Source organism: Phlebotomus papatasi, chromosome 2 (genome assembly GCF_024763615.1).
Source record: "Phlebotomus papatasi isolate M1 chromosome 2, Ppap_2.1, whole genome shotgun sequence".
NCBI lineage: Eukaryota > Metazoa > Arthropoda > Insecta > Diptera > Psychodidae > Phlebotomus > Phlebotomus papatasi.
This window is the reverse complement of record NC_077223.1, coordinates 48380841-48398532: the sequence shown is the minus strand read 5'-3', so window position 1 is coordinate 48398532 and position 17692 is coordinate 48380841. Positions and strand designations below refer to the sequence as shown.

At 31.9% G+C, this 17692-nt stretch overlaps 1 protein-coding gene across 28 annotated transcripts in view; it reads left to right on the top strand.

Annotated features, from left to right (window-relative positions):
• The window catches only part of LOC129801417 (potassium channel subfamily T member 2), a 218039-nt gene that overhangs the window by 127178 nt on the left and 73169 nt on the right, over positions 1–17692 (top strand). Inside the window, exon 2 of one of the 28 annotated variants that reach the window (XM_055846408.1) lies at positions 7044–7827. The exons of the other annotated variants lie outside the window; for them this stretch is intronic. The gene's annotated coding sequence lies outside the window, so the exon portion shown is untranslated. The remainder of the gene's footprint in view (positions 1–7043; positions 7828–17692) is intronic. 28 annotated transcript variants of the gene reach the window in all.

The following is a 17692-nucleotide window of genomic DNA, read 5'->3' as shown; positions in this document are numbered from 1 at the left end:
AACACATGTATTTTTCCATTCGAAATTTTGTATAGATACCAATCGTAGATTAAGCGTAGATACCGGTGATAGGGTAAAGGCTCACAATTTTGTACAGTCTGCTTATCAGCATCGATGTTCCAAGTTTGAAGTGCGATATTTTCAATACTAATTGACTTTTTGTTGCTCTCTTTTCAGAAGGGCTGTTTAGGAATTTGGCAAGGGTTTATTGTCTTTGCTTTTAATAAAATTAGTTTTAATACGTTTAAAAATGAATTGATATGTAGAGGAGAATTTAACCCGAATTTTGGACAACTTGGTTATTAATTTGGACAACTTGGCTGTAAATTTGGACAGCTAATCCGCCTAAACAGGATGCCCATTGTTCTTCGTTTCATGAACCAATCTTACCAAGTTATTTTCCTGTTTATGTAAGGGAAACGTAGAATGTCACAAGAAGCCCGGAAACTTTCCATATCGTTCATTAAAGTGAGTTGACTTCGGTACTCCAAGTACGTGCGGATTAGCGCATTCCTTGACCTTTCCGGGAGCCTTTCAAGGCTTTTCTCACTACATCTCGTTCGTAGACATGATGCTCCTTAGTTTCTCCAGGCATTTGTCCATCCTAGTCATCACAAAAGCTAAAACTTCACGAAATTTCGAAAGAAAAACATCTGTCCAAAATAATGAGTAATCACCTCACTGGTGAAAAATTTATCTTAGAAAATTTTCCATTTTTCACACGAAAAATCTAATTCACAAGGCAAATCTCACTTCAGGTCAAATGTACAAATCACCATTAACGTGAATCAACACAATGTTCAATGAATATTCAATAATATCACTCAAAAAAAATGAAGAAACATTGTTAGTACTTCACCACAGCTAAATGAGACTGAATTAAACACAAAGTTCTGTCATATTTCTCGTAAGCAATTGCTCCCACTGAATTTTCAACAAAGCAATTTCAACTCAAATCTTATTCAAGATTTAACGTATTTAGTGTTAAAATCTTCCAAAAGGAACAAATATTTAGAGAAAATATATTATTCATCAAATATTGGAATAAAAAACCATAATTTTAATCAATTTATTTTTAGTGTCAAATTTTATCCTCAAAGTGTCCAAAATAAGAAACTGTCCAAAATTATGAGCCCTTACCCTATAGGAGTAGATACCGAAGTTACCGAATTTAAGAACTCTTCATATTTTCACACCATTTTCATTTTCTAATCTAAAAATATTATATCTCTCGAGGAGGCGAGATGGTGGGCCAACGGTATCTGATCAATGAAGAGCCTATTCACTTCAAGTTTTGTTTTATCTTAGTTTTACCGCAATGTCTTCTGTTGTCATAAGAGTTACTTGCATGAATTTTAGTCTCTGGTGGAAATCTATATTATTAATGTGCCTATTCCTCGGATTTTCCTCAGAGAATTTTGTATGTCGGTTTTGGGGATAATTTGAAAGAAATTTGCTACTAAACAATAGTTTGAGTTTGAGAAGGTCTTTAACTATCCAATTCTCATTTTTGATGATTTATTTTATTAAAAAAATGCTTGAAACTACTTCTGTGTGTGAGAATTGACAGAATGTTAATTTTTGTCGTAAAGTAGGGTAGAGTAGTACAAATTGGACAATTGGTACAAGTTGAACAGGGCTTTTTTTCTTGATAAATTTAGTACTTCAGTTTTATCTGTGTATTTTTAATGCTTTAGTATTTGGTTTTTAATTTGGCTCCTTGTGCTTAAAAACAAATTTTGTACTGTATTTATCAAGAAAAAAGCCATGTCCAACTTATACCGGCGAATTGTCCAACTTGTAACACTATGTCCAACTTATATCACTTTACCCTAATCGAATAAGATTTGTCATACCCACTAGAAAACAAAAAAAAAAGATTAGTCGTTTAACCCTTTAAGAACAAGTGGGTCACCGGTGACCTAAAAATGAAATTTTGCCTACGGCCATCTAAAGTTGTGTTTTTCTCTAAAAAATCAGATAAGATAATCTTTTTTTACCCCTAATTTTTGACCTTCTCGTCCTTAAAAGGTAGAAGACACATCAGAATACGGCCTATTGAAGGCTATGAAGTATGAAATAGTAAAATTATTAAAAATCTCAGCCAATATTTGAGCAGTTTACTGTTTCAGTAATTTTCATGATGGAGATGTTTAAAATAATAGGATATTATAAGAGCTCGATTTTTCTAAGTTTATTATAAAATTTCTTATAATCTGCTCTGAAATTTATTCAAATTAATTTTTCCACCTTGTAAAAAAATCACACTTTTGGACTGCGATGGACTTCGGAGAAAATTTCATTGTCATTTGATTTAATTTTGACAAACTTCATTTATTCGCGGGAAGCTGTAATTTTGCTGTTGTATTTGTTGAATGAGGGTAGGATGTCCCAGAAGCTGTTAATTTTCGCGCTGCTTCACATCCAACATTAATGTCATCATTGTTAGGTGATGACAATGGTTAATGTTTGTATGTACGTGGATTTCTGACATTTTCCATACAGATTGAAAATTTACTTAGATAACGTTTAAATAAGTGAGCACCACAATGTAAAAAGGTACATTTTAAGACTAATGGTGCATAAATTATTTTTTCATGCTCAGTTTTCTTTACTGATTAATACGAGTATGAATAGGGACTTTATCTACTATCGATAGAGCGATTTATTTAAATAATTACTGTTTTGTATTGGCATAAGATAATTTTCATGACGATCTTCTGAAGCATTAATAAAGTGCTCTTTTTATTAAAACATTAACACAGTTTCGGTTATTTTTAAACTATAGTATAACACCTCCAGTTAAATTGCTCATATTATGTCGTTTAGCAGAGACGGTGTGAATGGAGCACTGCTGGTGTATATTCACAATATTCATTTTGGCGTGAAGAGGTGACAATAAAAATCTTGTAAGTGTTGTTACTAGACGATTATGGTATGTAGTACATTTGCCATCCTTATCACAAGTTTCTGCGCATCTTTGCCAGTAAAAGAAACTTTTATTGTCATTTGACAATTTATTAAAATTACATATTCTCGTTGGTTTAAATGTTAATTCAGTCTATTTTGGGGAATTTGGAAAATTCGGAAAATTTTACTGCTCGAACTCAACAGAGAGTACCAAAATTTCACCCTCCAACAAAATTTCCACTATTCTCAACATATCTGTGTATGTATTCCAGACGAATTCTAAGAAATTATATTACGCTGTTTTTTCGTATATCCATCCGTAAGTCACTACTATTACAGGCCAAACGGTTAGAAATAGCGACATGAGATTTTCAAAGAACCCCTCCATAAGTCGACATTCACAATATCCTCCACATCCTCTTCTTTTCTTCGAAAACCATGTTTTTTTATTCATCGAACACATATTGTGCGATTTATGTTTCATTTTTGGATATGTTTCAAAATTACCTAGGCTATATTTCGTCTATATGGAACAATTCCGTTGAATCATTCCTAATAACGGCTTTTTTCGAAAGTTAAAAAGTCTGTTGGGAGGGTATATCGCGACCGAATGTGTTCATATTTGGTCTCGTAGGAAAGGTCTTGAAATTTCTTATAAGACTAAACTGATTTCAATCAATTAAATAAAGCAGTGCTGAACCGGTTGTGAACCGAAAATTAATTTTTATTCGAAAATCAATTATAATCCTAAACTACACGGTAAAAAATTTCGGCACATATTTGTTCCAAAAATTAGCTCGTCCACGGACACCATAATTTTTGGCACAGTTTTGTTCATTTTACGAGACTCAGAAAGATAATCAATATTAGTAACGAATTTGTTACAAAAAGTAGCTTGTCCACGACACCGAATATTTTTGGAATAAATTTGTACCTTCTAGGAGAAACAAAAAGATACTCAATATTAGTAACGAATTTGTTCCAAAAAATAGCTCGTCTAGTATAAAATCGTATCACTCCTTCAGTCAGCCGTCACCGAAGCGAGGAGGACGCCAAATCTATGGCAATTTTCGTGCTACTTGGTTTCATTTTTTTAATTCGAGATTTTTTTCCCCTCCTGCTGCCAGAACTCGCATATGATTTCGTCATGCACGTGTCTGTATGAAATACTCTCAATTTGATTTTTATTTAATATTCCTTATAAAATTTCGCCACCGAAATCCATCTCGACTGAAGTATAGGCCTTAACTGTAAGATGAAATCACTTACACGAATTCATTCCCGACAATGGGAACAAAAAGATTCCCCATATGAGTAACAATTTCGTTCCAAAAATTAGCTCGTCCACGGACACCGAAAATTTTTGGAACAAATATGTTACAGATGGAGGAATAATATTGTTATAAAGAAAATGTACCAATTTGTTCCTAACAGTGGGAACAAAACAGCCAAGTGCAACAAATTCTATTCCAACTTTCAGGAAAAAATTTGTATTAAACGAAATCAATTCAAATTTGTAGACATTCCACTGTATCAAAACGGTCCCAAAAGAAAACTCTAACTAAATTGTAACTATATTTCGTAACAAAACTGTAAAGGAAACTTTTTGGAACAAAAAAATATCTTCTCTAGGTTCAAATTGATTCCAAAAAAATTTGTTCCAAGGAAAACTTATTCCAATATCTTGGTCAGTGTCCAAGAGTTTTTACCGTGTATTTTGGGGTATCTATTGAGTGATTTGTTAATTGGCTAAAAATCGGTTGTGAACCAGTAAAAGATGAATGGTGCGCAAATACTTTTGAGATATAGAGTCGAAGTCACGAGTTTTAACATTTCACAAAGAATGGGACAATTTGCTACCCCTTTTCTTATTTTTTTTTGATCCCCCTCTGACACTTTGTTATAGGTGTGAAGCCTATCGGCTTATTGTGATCAAGATCCCATTTCAAAGAAAAAAAAACACTGTTAACAGTAAAATAAATATCCTTAATAAAAATCTATCAATATCAATTATATTCTAACGTTGTTACTTTTTAGGAACGCCAAATCTTTCCAAGGATCCTGACCCTTTTCTTATATACTCGATTGCTATTTTCAATACTTTATTTCACTACTGTGGCTATCTCCCATATCAAACTTGTATTTGATTCAATGTGATATAGTTGCATTTTATTGTTTTAACTATTAGAGAATTGATGTAAAATTATATATGTTTATAAGAGCAAGGTGCAAAGTAATAAACAGATAATTAATTGTGGCATTTATGGGTAAATTTGGCAAGATATAGTGCCAAGCTGAGAGAGCACCCTGATGTGTACATTTGAGGTGTTAGGAGTCCAGAATTTATCGTGGAAACGTGACAAATGCAGAAGAGAGGCAATAAATTGTTATTATTTTGTATTTTATTTCTTCTGTAATTTCATTTCTTCGCATTTATTGTGCTGAAGAAAATTGGGAAAAATTCCTCTTGTTTTTTTTTATTTCCTTCAGTCGACCCTATTTGAAGAATTCTTCATTGCCAAACTGATACTGAATCTTCTACTTTTGTGGAGGAAAAATAATATTCGTCATTGTTTTTCTTTTTTTTTACTTTTTTTTTCGCATAGACGACGATAGACGACATGTCCAGAAAGTGCCCCATGAGAGAGCTTTCACAATATGTGAGAAAAGTTTCTATACGAATGCAATTTATTACCAATTATAGCTTTCATGCGAAATACTTTCTCAATGGACTCTATCTTTTGCCATTCGTTAGGGGTAGCGAATTTCAACCCCAAAAATATATTTTTGTGAAATTCGTAACCATCCACTTGTATTCCCGTGGGTAATCATTTCGATTTGTATGGTTGAAATACGAAAGCTCTGAACGAGCATTTACAGTTCATTAACTTTCAACACTATTTTTAGATTTTTTGGTGCTTTTTGTACCAAAATATCATGACAGTTTATATGCAAATATTTATAGAATTCAGTATTCTCAACGAATTTTCCAATACAATGAGAACAACATTTTTGTAGTCATAAAAAGTGGACGAAATATCCTGGAACACCATTTTAGATGTATTATATTCTATTCAAATTTTCATAGAGGTGAAAGAGTAAAGAGAGGGATTGAATTTGAATGCGAGTAATTGAATTTTTTTTCTACTCCTCTCTTATTGGATTTTTTTCACTGTTTTCAAAATGCAAAATGCATACGAATGCGGTACTACAATATAGATCTGTTTATTTAATATATACCTAAATAAATAATGATATATAAATATTTGTATAATTGTAGGGGAATGTTGGTATGGTTCGTACAGAGTGAACCTTCAAACAACGCAAATTTTCTTTTTGTTTGCAAAGAGCTAGTTCGTCATTTCTTAGCTACAAGATAGACAATTATTAAGCTCATGAAACGAGATGAAAAATGGTAAGTCAGCTCTTTGCAAACAAAGAGAAAATTCGCATCGTTTCAAGGTTCACTCTATGCGAACCATGCCAACATTCTCCTAAGTATTTTTAAGTTTTATCATGCTAGATCTTTCTAGAACAATTAATTTATAAGGATTAAATTTTCGTGAGACAAAAAAACAAAATATAATAAAATGGTTGATCTTTAAAACTCCTAACTGTGATTCAATGAAGTTCCAGATTCCATAAAAAAGAAAAGAATAGAGTTAATTCTTCGCAAAGACAATTACACTTTATAATTTAATTCCAATTCAACTAACTTTAAAGGATGAAATTGATTATTCACTCTCTCTAGAACTTACTATAATATGACAGAGGTTATTCCAATATAAAATGAATATTTTTAGTGAAAATGAGTGCTTTTTCGTCTCTTGAAAATTTGTCAAAAAGAATGAGATGAAAAGACAAAGAAAAATCGTATTTTGTTATAAATGAACTTCTCTTTCCTTGTATTCCTACCGTTGAATAATGGTAAAGACAAATGATGTAAATATCGTGGTTGTTTGCTCAAGAATTTGCCCAAGAAATTTATTTCAATTTAACGGCAAAGATACTATTAATAAATGATGATTTCATTATCGAACGCTTTCTGGCTTTCCACTCCATCAGTCTGGAAGAAGGTCTGCTTGAGAATAAGTGGGGTAAAGTCACTGTGTAATTTATGATATTTCTTTCAGGGATTCAGCTTTACAACAAATTTCCATATATTTATCAACGGATAACGGATCGGACCAAGCTTTTTGATATAACAATTTATATTTGATAAAAAAAAAGAAAAACGTCTCCAATAATAATTGTGACACTTTGAAGGACAAATCTTTGGCTTTAATCACTACTACTTCTTTTTAAATATCGACAAGAAAAAATTACGGTACCCATAAAACATTGCGTAAATTATCGACCAAGGAAACTCCAGAGCTTATGAATTTTTTATTGAGACATAAAGAAAATATAAACACAACAAAATTGAGTTCAATAAATTAAAGTGAGTTTTATATAAAAAAAAGAAACTTCTATAAAGAAAAAAAAAGTTCTCCCAGAAATTGTGAGATTTGTGAAAAGAAAGTCAATTAAATAATCCTCAAATGCCAAGTGTGTGTGATGTTTTTTAATGAGAAGAGTGCTAGAAAATATTTATTTTAATGCGAAAATATATTTCGAAGTTATATAGAATGATTTATAGTGAAAATATACACAATTAAAACCTGTGAAAAATTACATGGTACTGTGACTTCTATAGTGCTAAATTAACATGTTGAATGATTGAAAATGAATTGTGTAAAAAATTGCACACAGTATTAAACAGTTATTGTGTGCAACGAGCTGAGAAGGAAAATATTCTCTGGAAAATTTAATCATCGAGATATCCCACAAGAAAAAAAACGGAATTGTACGCTATAGGACAAGAAGCGTATACTCGGAAAATTTAATTCATCTTGTTCAATAAAACATCCCTGCAAGGTATATGTATGACTCTATATTTCTAATAAGAACTTTGAATGCCAATACCTATTCAAATCCTCGTAAATTGATTTATAGAACCAAAATTAATCTGGACATAATTTGATTATCAACAGATTCTCACACTTTCTTTTTACGTTTCATATGATTTGAAATTATAAACAATGAAGACTGCTGTCCTGCCTAAGTTTCTCTTTGGTAACGACTATGCATAAAAAAAAATTAAAACATATTCCAAGATATTAAAATATTAACTAAATAACTTAGGTTTTCGAAAGTCATACGATAACCGATTTCTTTAGTCCGATGTAAAACCCGACCTCTTTTGATTAGATTCTAGCTGTGTAAGCTCACGTTTTGTTAATTAGAAATATAATACAGTGGGACCTCGATAGAGTTAACCCCCGGATAGAGCTAATATCCAAAACAACTATATTTTTACCCTACGGACTCTGATAGTGTCAACTTGGACCCAAATTGACTCCGATACAGTCAACTTATTTTTATTATTGAACTAACACTCTTATATGTTTATGATACGTATTATTATTTTTTTTAAAGATTTTTGTTTAAGCCTATGGTCACAATGTAGAGAAATTTGAGCCATCATTAATTTGCAGTGAATAATAATTATGACACAAACAAAAAGAAAAATTATGAACCCGAATTACAAAAAAAAGAAGCATACAAGAGTATAACATATTAAAGAAACGCTTTCGAAATTTATTCGAACTTACTTCTTTAAAAAATGTACATGATAAACGATCATAAAATTACCCTTCTAAAGAAAACGTGTAAATTTAATTTAAGTTACATATTTTTTTAAGCGATAAGTACCTAAAAAAAATTGGATCAAAACAAATAAGCAACGGTCAGCAAAAAACGGATAAAACTTCCTTCTTTTGTATATTTTCAGTAAGATTTAAGTGCTGAATGATTAAAGATATTGACTTAGAGTCTTTGGACTACCCCCCCCCCCCTTCCTCTAAGTTAACATGAGGATTATAATTATGATTATCATTTCCACCCTTTCCACCTAATCTCTCCCCTTTATCTTCCGAAATAACCCGTATAACGTGTTTTCTTGTAAAAATAAAAAAATACGATTTTGGTAGTAAAAGAGACGAGTGGAGAGGAAACAAGGGTTAGGGGAAAGTACTCTCCCTTCGAACGTTCATGCCTTCGAATAATGTGAATTTTCTTTTCGCTTTCCTAAGAAACTTACACATTTCTATTAAATATTAGTTGGCTTATCATCAATTGTTGATAATTCCATGATAATTTAGTGTAAATCTCTTACGAAAAACAAAAAAAATCACATTATTCGAAGTCATGGACGTTCCCCCTATATTAATAATCCTTAGGTTGACTTGTTAAGGGGTCATCTGAAGACTCCAAGTCAATATCTCTAACCATTTACCACCTATATTACAGAACATGAAGAAAATAAGAAAAATTTGTTTTATTGCTCATTTTGTGAAGTTTAGAGTCATAGTTGTGTCATAACGAAAAGAACTATCAAATTCTAGTTAATAACGTCAATTACATTGGAATTTTCAATAATTAAATATCCAAATTAAATTAAAAAGTGAAAAAAAGGAATATTTAAGACACAATTTCTTTATCTTAATATCTTGGGTGGACGTAGTAGTAGTAGTAGTAGCAGTTTATACTTAAGATATTTACTATTAACAAAAGAATTCCATGAAACCATTTCTTATGCCCAACGCACAATAACTTTTGTTTAGTAAACATGTTTTTGACATTTCAATGAGAGTGAGTGAGATCTAGATCTAGTCATCTCGCTCTCTCTCATAGGAAATTTTGAAAACATATTTACAAACAAAAGTTATTGTGCGCTGGTCATTATGACCAACGCACAATAACTTTTGTTTGTAAACATGTTTTCAGAATTTTCCATGAGAATGAGCCAGAAGACTAGATCTATATCTCACTCACTCTCATTGAAATGTCAAAAACATGTTTACTAAACAAAAGTTATTGTGCATTGGGTATTAATCTCCAACTTTAGGCCAAAAATACACATTTTTTTGGGCCAATGGGAGTAAAATTTATGGGTTTATCCTACTATCGTGTTGAATTTAGCAATGCTCTAGAGTCAACGAATCCAATAGAGTCAACAGGCCTGGAAATAATTAGTTGACTCTATCGAGGTTCCACTGTACTTCTAAAAAATTGTATTTCCATCCATTTTTAAAATGTTTAAATATACATGACTATACAAAAATAGAAGAAAGAATCCGCTGTCTTGAAATTAATTAGAAGTTCTTTGATAGAATTATAATACATTTAAATTTACGTACAATATTAAGAGAAAAGGATATTGTTAATATTTACCTATCAATCTACTGTAGTTAATGGTTTTAATTATTAAAACATTTTCTGCATACCTATTTTTCACTTATACTTTCTCTTGGTGTAAAATGTAAAATCTCTTCATATCAAAAATGTTTTGTCAAAAAAAAGGAGAAAACATAACTTTTCAGCAACACATTTTATCCTCAGCTGATTTAATTAAGAGACAACAGAGAAAATGATGTAGGCTTTTTCAAGGTGAATGCAGATTCTGCGCTTCAAAATATTAAATTTGTTATTTTGAACACTACTAGAGCCAATTTTAAAAATTTGCTCTATCCTCCGGTTGTATTTTCAATTAAAAATACATGTACATTTTTGCACTTTTATGCAAATAGTGTATGTAATTAAAATTTCCACATTTATTTCTGCACATATACGGCGAAATTGTACCAGCATTAAAAAAAAATGTGAGAAAAACAATATCATGAAGAGGAATATAATTTTGAAATGAGAAAGTTAATTTAATGAAGCTATTCTTTTACTTTCATAAATTTCTTCCTTTTAGTGATTAATTAGTGTATATTTCCACGGAAAGGTGATTTATGTTTCCCATCGAGAGTAAAAATTAAATCAAAACCTCGCATATTTCTCATGTTTCTCCCATCCATAGAGCGAGAAAATTGTCACTCAAATGTTGACTTACTCTCTCACCTTTTTTCCTGCCAACTTCCTCTTCGGGAAATTTCCTTTTACATGGGATTTTATTTCCTCCTTTTTTTCGCACCAAACCAATATAGCACCTTTTTAAGCTTTCATGGGGAAAATCACACCTCTTCACAATACTTGATTTTTTTTTCTGGTGGTGACGATTAGGGAGTTAATTGAGAGAAATCCCTCTTCTGCAAATTCCACTTCTTTTCAATTTCTGGTTAACTTAAGTTGCTATGGATTCCGCATTGGATTTGCATATTCTCAATAGACCTACACATTTTCCCGTTGACGATGAAGTTTTTGAAATTATTAAGGGTTCAATGTTCACGTCAGTGGAGTGGCCTTTGTCTCCTGTTCTATTTCACTGAGTTTAATGATCGAAATCGGAAATAATAGGTTCCATAAAATACTTTGATTTTTCACACTATTTAACTCTCTAGCCTTGTTTTTTTTAATCTAAAGAAACACAGTGATACAATTTTACTATGGTAATTGCAGATTACTCTAAAACCATCTGATCATCTATCTATTTATACATCTCTTTTCGTTCAAAGATTCTCATATTATTTTTACAAAACTCACACTCTTATTTTTTTCAAATTTATCAAATGAATTAATAATACTACTTTCAGGAAACCCCTTCACTTAAATCACTTTACTCCAGGTGCCAGTATTTTTTCTTAAATTTGAAGAAATTTTCCATAATTTTTTTTGCCGCAATTGCTCTGACTTTCCCTTTAAGACTGACGATCCCAACAAAATCGAAAGGTCAAAAAGTCTTCAAATCTTCCAAAGAAATGTCAACAAAACTGTGACTGAGGATATTAAATCAATTTTAGATAAATAGAAATTTTATAATCGCACTAAATGTGATTTTTGTGAAATTGCTCTGGAATAACCCCTAGAAGGAAGTTGCGTTAAAGCGCCGAAAGCTTTGTCTAATTTCTGTGTTTACCTATTCTGAAAGGATTACACCCCCTGACACATTCGGATAGAGTTCATCTCCTTAATTTATTTTGGATAAATATTATCATTTCAGAGTACGACATAATATTAAGAAAAGCTCTTTGTAATCTTTTTCCGTTTTGAAACTCTTTTCTGTCTTCTGAATGATCTTAAAAATGCATCTCACTAATAGGAATAATACAGTTATATTTTCATATCCTTATTGCTTGGGTCATCGTTTTATGATTTAATTAATTAAGGTTAAATATTGAAAGTGTAATGTAAATTTGAGATAAATTTATTCACTATTAATAGCTTTTCAGTCAACTGTAGTGTGAGGTAGGGTGCTCGAGTAGCAGATTTCATGGCGATTAATCAAAGTTTCACTCTTTAAATAGTGATGAATGATTCTACAAACTCTGTCTGTCCTCTTTACTTAAGAGAGAGATTTACATTGAGTTAACCTCATTGCGTGGTACCGAGGCATCTCGCTTGGTTTCTTCCTTGAAGACGAATTAATAGGGTAAGCTATACAAAAGAAACCTCTTCTTAGAAATTTTATTAAAATTATTTAGCTTAACCCTTTAAGAATTATTGGAACAGCGGTGTTCCCAAAAAAATTCCTATGACCTTCTAAAGTTATGTTTTGCTCTCGGAAGTCGAAAAAGTGATCTTTCTGATTAGGAAAAAAAATTTACCTTTCAAATACGAGTTTCACTCACAAGCTGATGGAAAATATTTAGTTTTTTGACGACAGATGGATATACTCTTAGAAATCTTGTTCATCACGAAGTTTTTTCTTCAAAAAAGTTTGCGAAAATCAGGCCCCAACAGTTGAATTCAAGGCTGAATTTTTAAGATTTTTATATGAAAATTTCAGAAAATATAGTTAACCATTTAAGGACGAGTGGGACACCGATATTGCAAAAGCAAAAACAATTTTTTTGACTATAGAAAGTTATTTTGATTTCTAAATAGCCTGAAAAATTAGTTTTTGTTATTGAGACGGGACACCGGTGTCCCATTCGTCCTTAAAGGGTTAAATGTTGTACTTTTATATGACTAAAAGCCGATTTAAAAAAAAAAGTTAGTTATGTTGAAAAAATTTATAGTAAATATTCTATTTTCCAGTATTTTTAACCAGTAATAAAACAAAATTTTACCTCTCTGTGCTGAGAGAAACATTGCAACTTTTTAACAAACTGATCAATATCAATGAACAACTTTGCTGAAACTGGAATAGGGGAATGGCTCATAATTTTGGACAAGGTGCTTATAATCATCAATGTTCTAAGTTTGAAGTGCTATATTTTCAATACTAATTGATTTATCTGTTACTTTCTTTTCTGAATGGTTATTTAAAAACTTGGCAAATTGTTTAATATCTTTGTTATTACTAAAAATTAGTCACAATACGTTTAAAAATGAATTGATATGTAGAGGTGAATTTGACTCAAATATTACACACGTTGGTTGTAAATTTGGACGTCTTCGTTGTAATTTTGGACAGCTAATCCGCCTCAATAGGATGCCATTGTTCTCCATTTCAAGAACCAATCGTACCAAGTCCTCTTCCCGTTCATGTATGGGAACCGTATAGAATGCCACAAGAAATCTGGACACTTTCCATAACATTCATTAAAATGAGATGACTTAAGTACTCCAAGTGTGCGCAGATTTGCATTCCTGGCCCTTCCGGCAGCTTTTTAATGCTTTTCTCACTACATCTCTTTCGTAGAGATGATGTTCCTTTGTTACTCCAGGCATTTATACAATGTAGTCATCACAAAAGCTAAAACTTCACGAAATTTTGAGAAAAAATAAACAAGAGTTAAATAAGAAATAAGAATTATCAACTCACTGGTGAATCTCTTAGAAAATTGTCCATTTTTCACACGAAAAACTTAATTCACAAAGATAAATCTTACTTCATGTCAAATGAACAAATCACTATTAACATGAATCAACACGATATTCATGAACTTAAGATGTCGTGGAAAAATTGTTAGTACTTCACCACAGCTAAATAAGACTGAAGTAAACACAAAGTTCTTTCATTTATGTCTCGTAAGTAATTGCTCACACTGAATTTTCAACAAAGCAATTTATACTCAAATCATATTCAAAATTTAACGTATTAATTGTTAAAAAGAAGAAATATTTAGAGAGAATGCATTATTCATCAAATTTTGGAATAAAAATCCATCATTTTAATCAATTTATTTATAGTGTCCAATTTTATCCTCAAAGTGTCCAAATTTAGAGACTGTACAAAATTATGAGCCTTTACTCTATATATTTGTATTGTTACGAATATAAATATGGTAGGCGGACTCTACTTGAACGGTGGAGGGACAACATTATTGCTCCGCTGCTGCTCTATATTTACTCTACAAGCACTGCTTATCTTTCAATTACACGCATATGCGTTAACCTCCTGAAGTGTAAGGTTAAGTGTAAAACTTACCACCCAAGCCAATATACACACAAATTACATACTCTGAACCGATATGTGGGGCTGTATGAGATCCAAAACTTCTTTGTGAGGGTTGAGGCGGGGGCTTTAAATAACTAACTACCCCCCTATCTTCCAAAGGCACTTTTAGGCAAATATGTTACATTATTTGATTAAAATCTGAATGACTAACCCTTTATGTTCAAGTAAATCATGTGATTTTGAACTGTTGCTGACCAAAATTAATAGCTTAAGGTGAAAAATTGTCGCTATTGAAAATCAAATACCTATAAAATTGTAACAATGTTGGAAGGATATATTCAGAAATCACATATCCAAATTGTTTTCCTAATTGACAACCTAATATTTTCCACAGTAACTGATTGTCCCAATTTTTAAGGGTATAATTTCTATAAAGCTACCGAAGTATTTTCCCCAAAAATAAAGTTGACAATGATGGTCAGTGAATATAGTCATCGTGTGGATGGGACATACGGTTAATTTACTTAATTCACGTCGCGTATATTCGTGTTTGATGGGTTCTCTGCGTTCTCTGTATTGTGAATCGATACATGTAATGCTATATAGCTCATCTTGGGTGGGGTTTCAGGTGTATTCCTCTCTATATACATATAGCCAAAGGGTCTTTTGGTAGAAATTGGACACAATAATGGTGAAAAAAAAAGATGTGGGTTTTTAAGGAATTTTTCACTGGCTTTTCTTTAGCATAGTTCCTGTAACATTTCGTGCTCCATATCATAATTCATGATTTTCCGATGAACTGGAAGCAGGTAATTGGCATCCAAATGGTGGTATATCATGGAGGCTATCGGATGGCTTTTCCATCCCTCATCATGATAATGTGGGAATTCAATAAAGCCACCGAAGGTTGGGTGGTATTTAAAATTAGAATCTCATGTGCGTTCTAAGCAAGGTCTTTTTTTTCCATCGATATGCGTGTATGTTTCATGTCACTTATGACATCATTAATTCCTCATCATTTCCCACCCTCGGTGAAAAGTGATCCTTCGTGCGAGACGAGGCATTTAATGAAGTCAATTTAATAGATGTGTAAAGTCCGATGTGATGGATTTTCTTCGTAACGACCTGGACATTTACGCATAGTAGGGACAGAAGTCTAAAAATTTCACCCATAAATCACTTTTTGAGGTGAATTCTGCGAGACAAACTCACTTAACGCTCAGCTTCAGAATAAATCGCATTGGTTTCTAATTCCCCAATTCAACCACTTCCGGTTTTCTGAAACAAGGGTAATAAGTCTTTGGGATTGACAAGAAGAGAGATAGTTCTCACAGAATCATTTGTATAGGATATCTTTGGTAAAATATGCGAAGCTTTGCAGAAAAAGGGTTGAAGTGGGATTTAAGAGTTTCTCCAAAAGATTCTTGTGTTTGTTCTAAAAACATTGGGTGTCATATATTATGCTTTAAAATCAATCCTATGTATATATCATGTAACAATTTCATATATGAAAATTTTCATTTTTTTTACATGTGTCCTTGACCTTTATGAGATTCTATTTAAAGAGCCTTTCATCCACTGTAGATATCAAATGAAGACTTATACTCTGAACTTGTTTTTACACACAGCTATTAAATGCGAGTGTAAAATTCTAAGAATGCTGAGTAAACTAACCAAAGATAAAATTCTCAGTGGGTTGTTCTTGTTAATTTTTTATGTTTTAATACATTTTTTTTAACATCCAAACCATTTCTGAAGGTTTTATTGCATTCTCATCTCCGGAAAAGTCTTGTTTTCCCACAAAGAATAAAACACAACTTTGCTTTTTTATACTTGAGTGTTAATCTGTTCGTAATGCCTTGGATATTGTCACATCTTAGACAGAATGTGGGAAAAAGAAAAAGCGGAAAAAAGTGACTAAGGAAGAATAGGGGAGACTGGGGCAAAAAGTCACAAATCGACAATTTCAAAATTCAATATCTTCCCAGATAAATAAGATAGCGGCTTAAAATTTTTACCACAAATAGCTTCCATAAACCTTCTTCGATGTTGTATGTCGTAAGTTTCTTAGAATTCGAACCAGGAATTTAGAAAATAAAAAATATCAAAATTTTTAGCCCTATTTTTAAAATGTTTTCCTTAAAGAATATATCAATTATTACCTACTTAATATTCAAAATTTATGCACTGATGATTATTTCCTAAATGACTTGGATTCTTTGAATACGAAGCCGCTATCTATTTTAAAATTGCACAAAGATTCTTCTCTCAAGAAATATTTTTTTTATTAAAAACGACCACTTGGGGTAAAAAGTAACAAAAGGTATGGAGCAAAAAGTAACAAAAACCGAAACAATTTCTGATGTCCCACGGCGAAAAGAAACGTCAATGCTATGTGTCGCCACTTGTTGTTTGCATTGGTCAAACGATTTGCAGTCTTTTGTGTGTTTTTTTTTCTAAAATAGCTTGAAAATCGTTTTTATCGTTCAGTTAGAAAAAATTGTGTTTTACAAAGGTGTAGATGAATAAATTTTCTATGAAAATATGTTATCTAGGTATTTTTTTTTAATTTACCGAACCCCGTAACAAAGCGAATCAAAATATGATAATATCCCATGCCTGATACTATTTGCCCCAGCATTTTTGGGAATGATCACAAAATTACCTTTCAGAAATCGGCTCGATAAACGTATTTCCTTACAAAATAGAGGAAAATTACTTTCACAAAATTGTAGAGCGGTAAATTTCCTATAATAAACTGCGCTAATTAGAAATTTCTGGGGCGTTCGAGTACTTTGTAAAAAAAATAAAATATCCGTTTTGTGACTTTTTGCCCCAGTCTCCCCTATAGAGGAAAATCTCTTATCATAAACTGTTCAGTATGGATGGAATATGAAGAAAAAAAATAGGACAAATTTATAATAACTTCACTTGATTATTGTGAAAGGGAATTCCTCTTATTCATCCGCGTCTCCTGTAAGACCTTTTGTTTGGCTTTTGCGTTAAATGAACTCAACTCCTGCTGTGAATAGAGTGAATAAAAGTGTCTTCAGGAGGGGAGAAAAATCTGTGTGAAATCGCTTGAAATGGTTGGTATATGGACAGGAAAAAAAATCCTCTGAGGGTGATGTCCATTAAAGTCATAGAATGTGCAGAGCTTTTGCTGTTTGAGTAGTACACTTTTTTATGGCTATTTTGCCCTCGAAGCGATTTGTCGTCTTTCTCACCAACAAATTGCCTTGGGAATCATTTCTAAATCTTCAGTGCTTTGTAAAGAAAATTGAGGGAACATATTTTTCGCAAGACTGTGTGGTGGTCTAAAGACACTTACGGAACCACTCATTTTTGACTGCCTTACAGGTCTTACAAGAAAAAATGTTTGTATCAAGATACTATATACTCAGAAGATTCAGCAAAATTTAAAATTTTACTGAGCGAATGGGTTTTATTTAA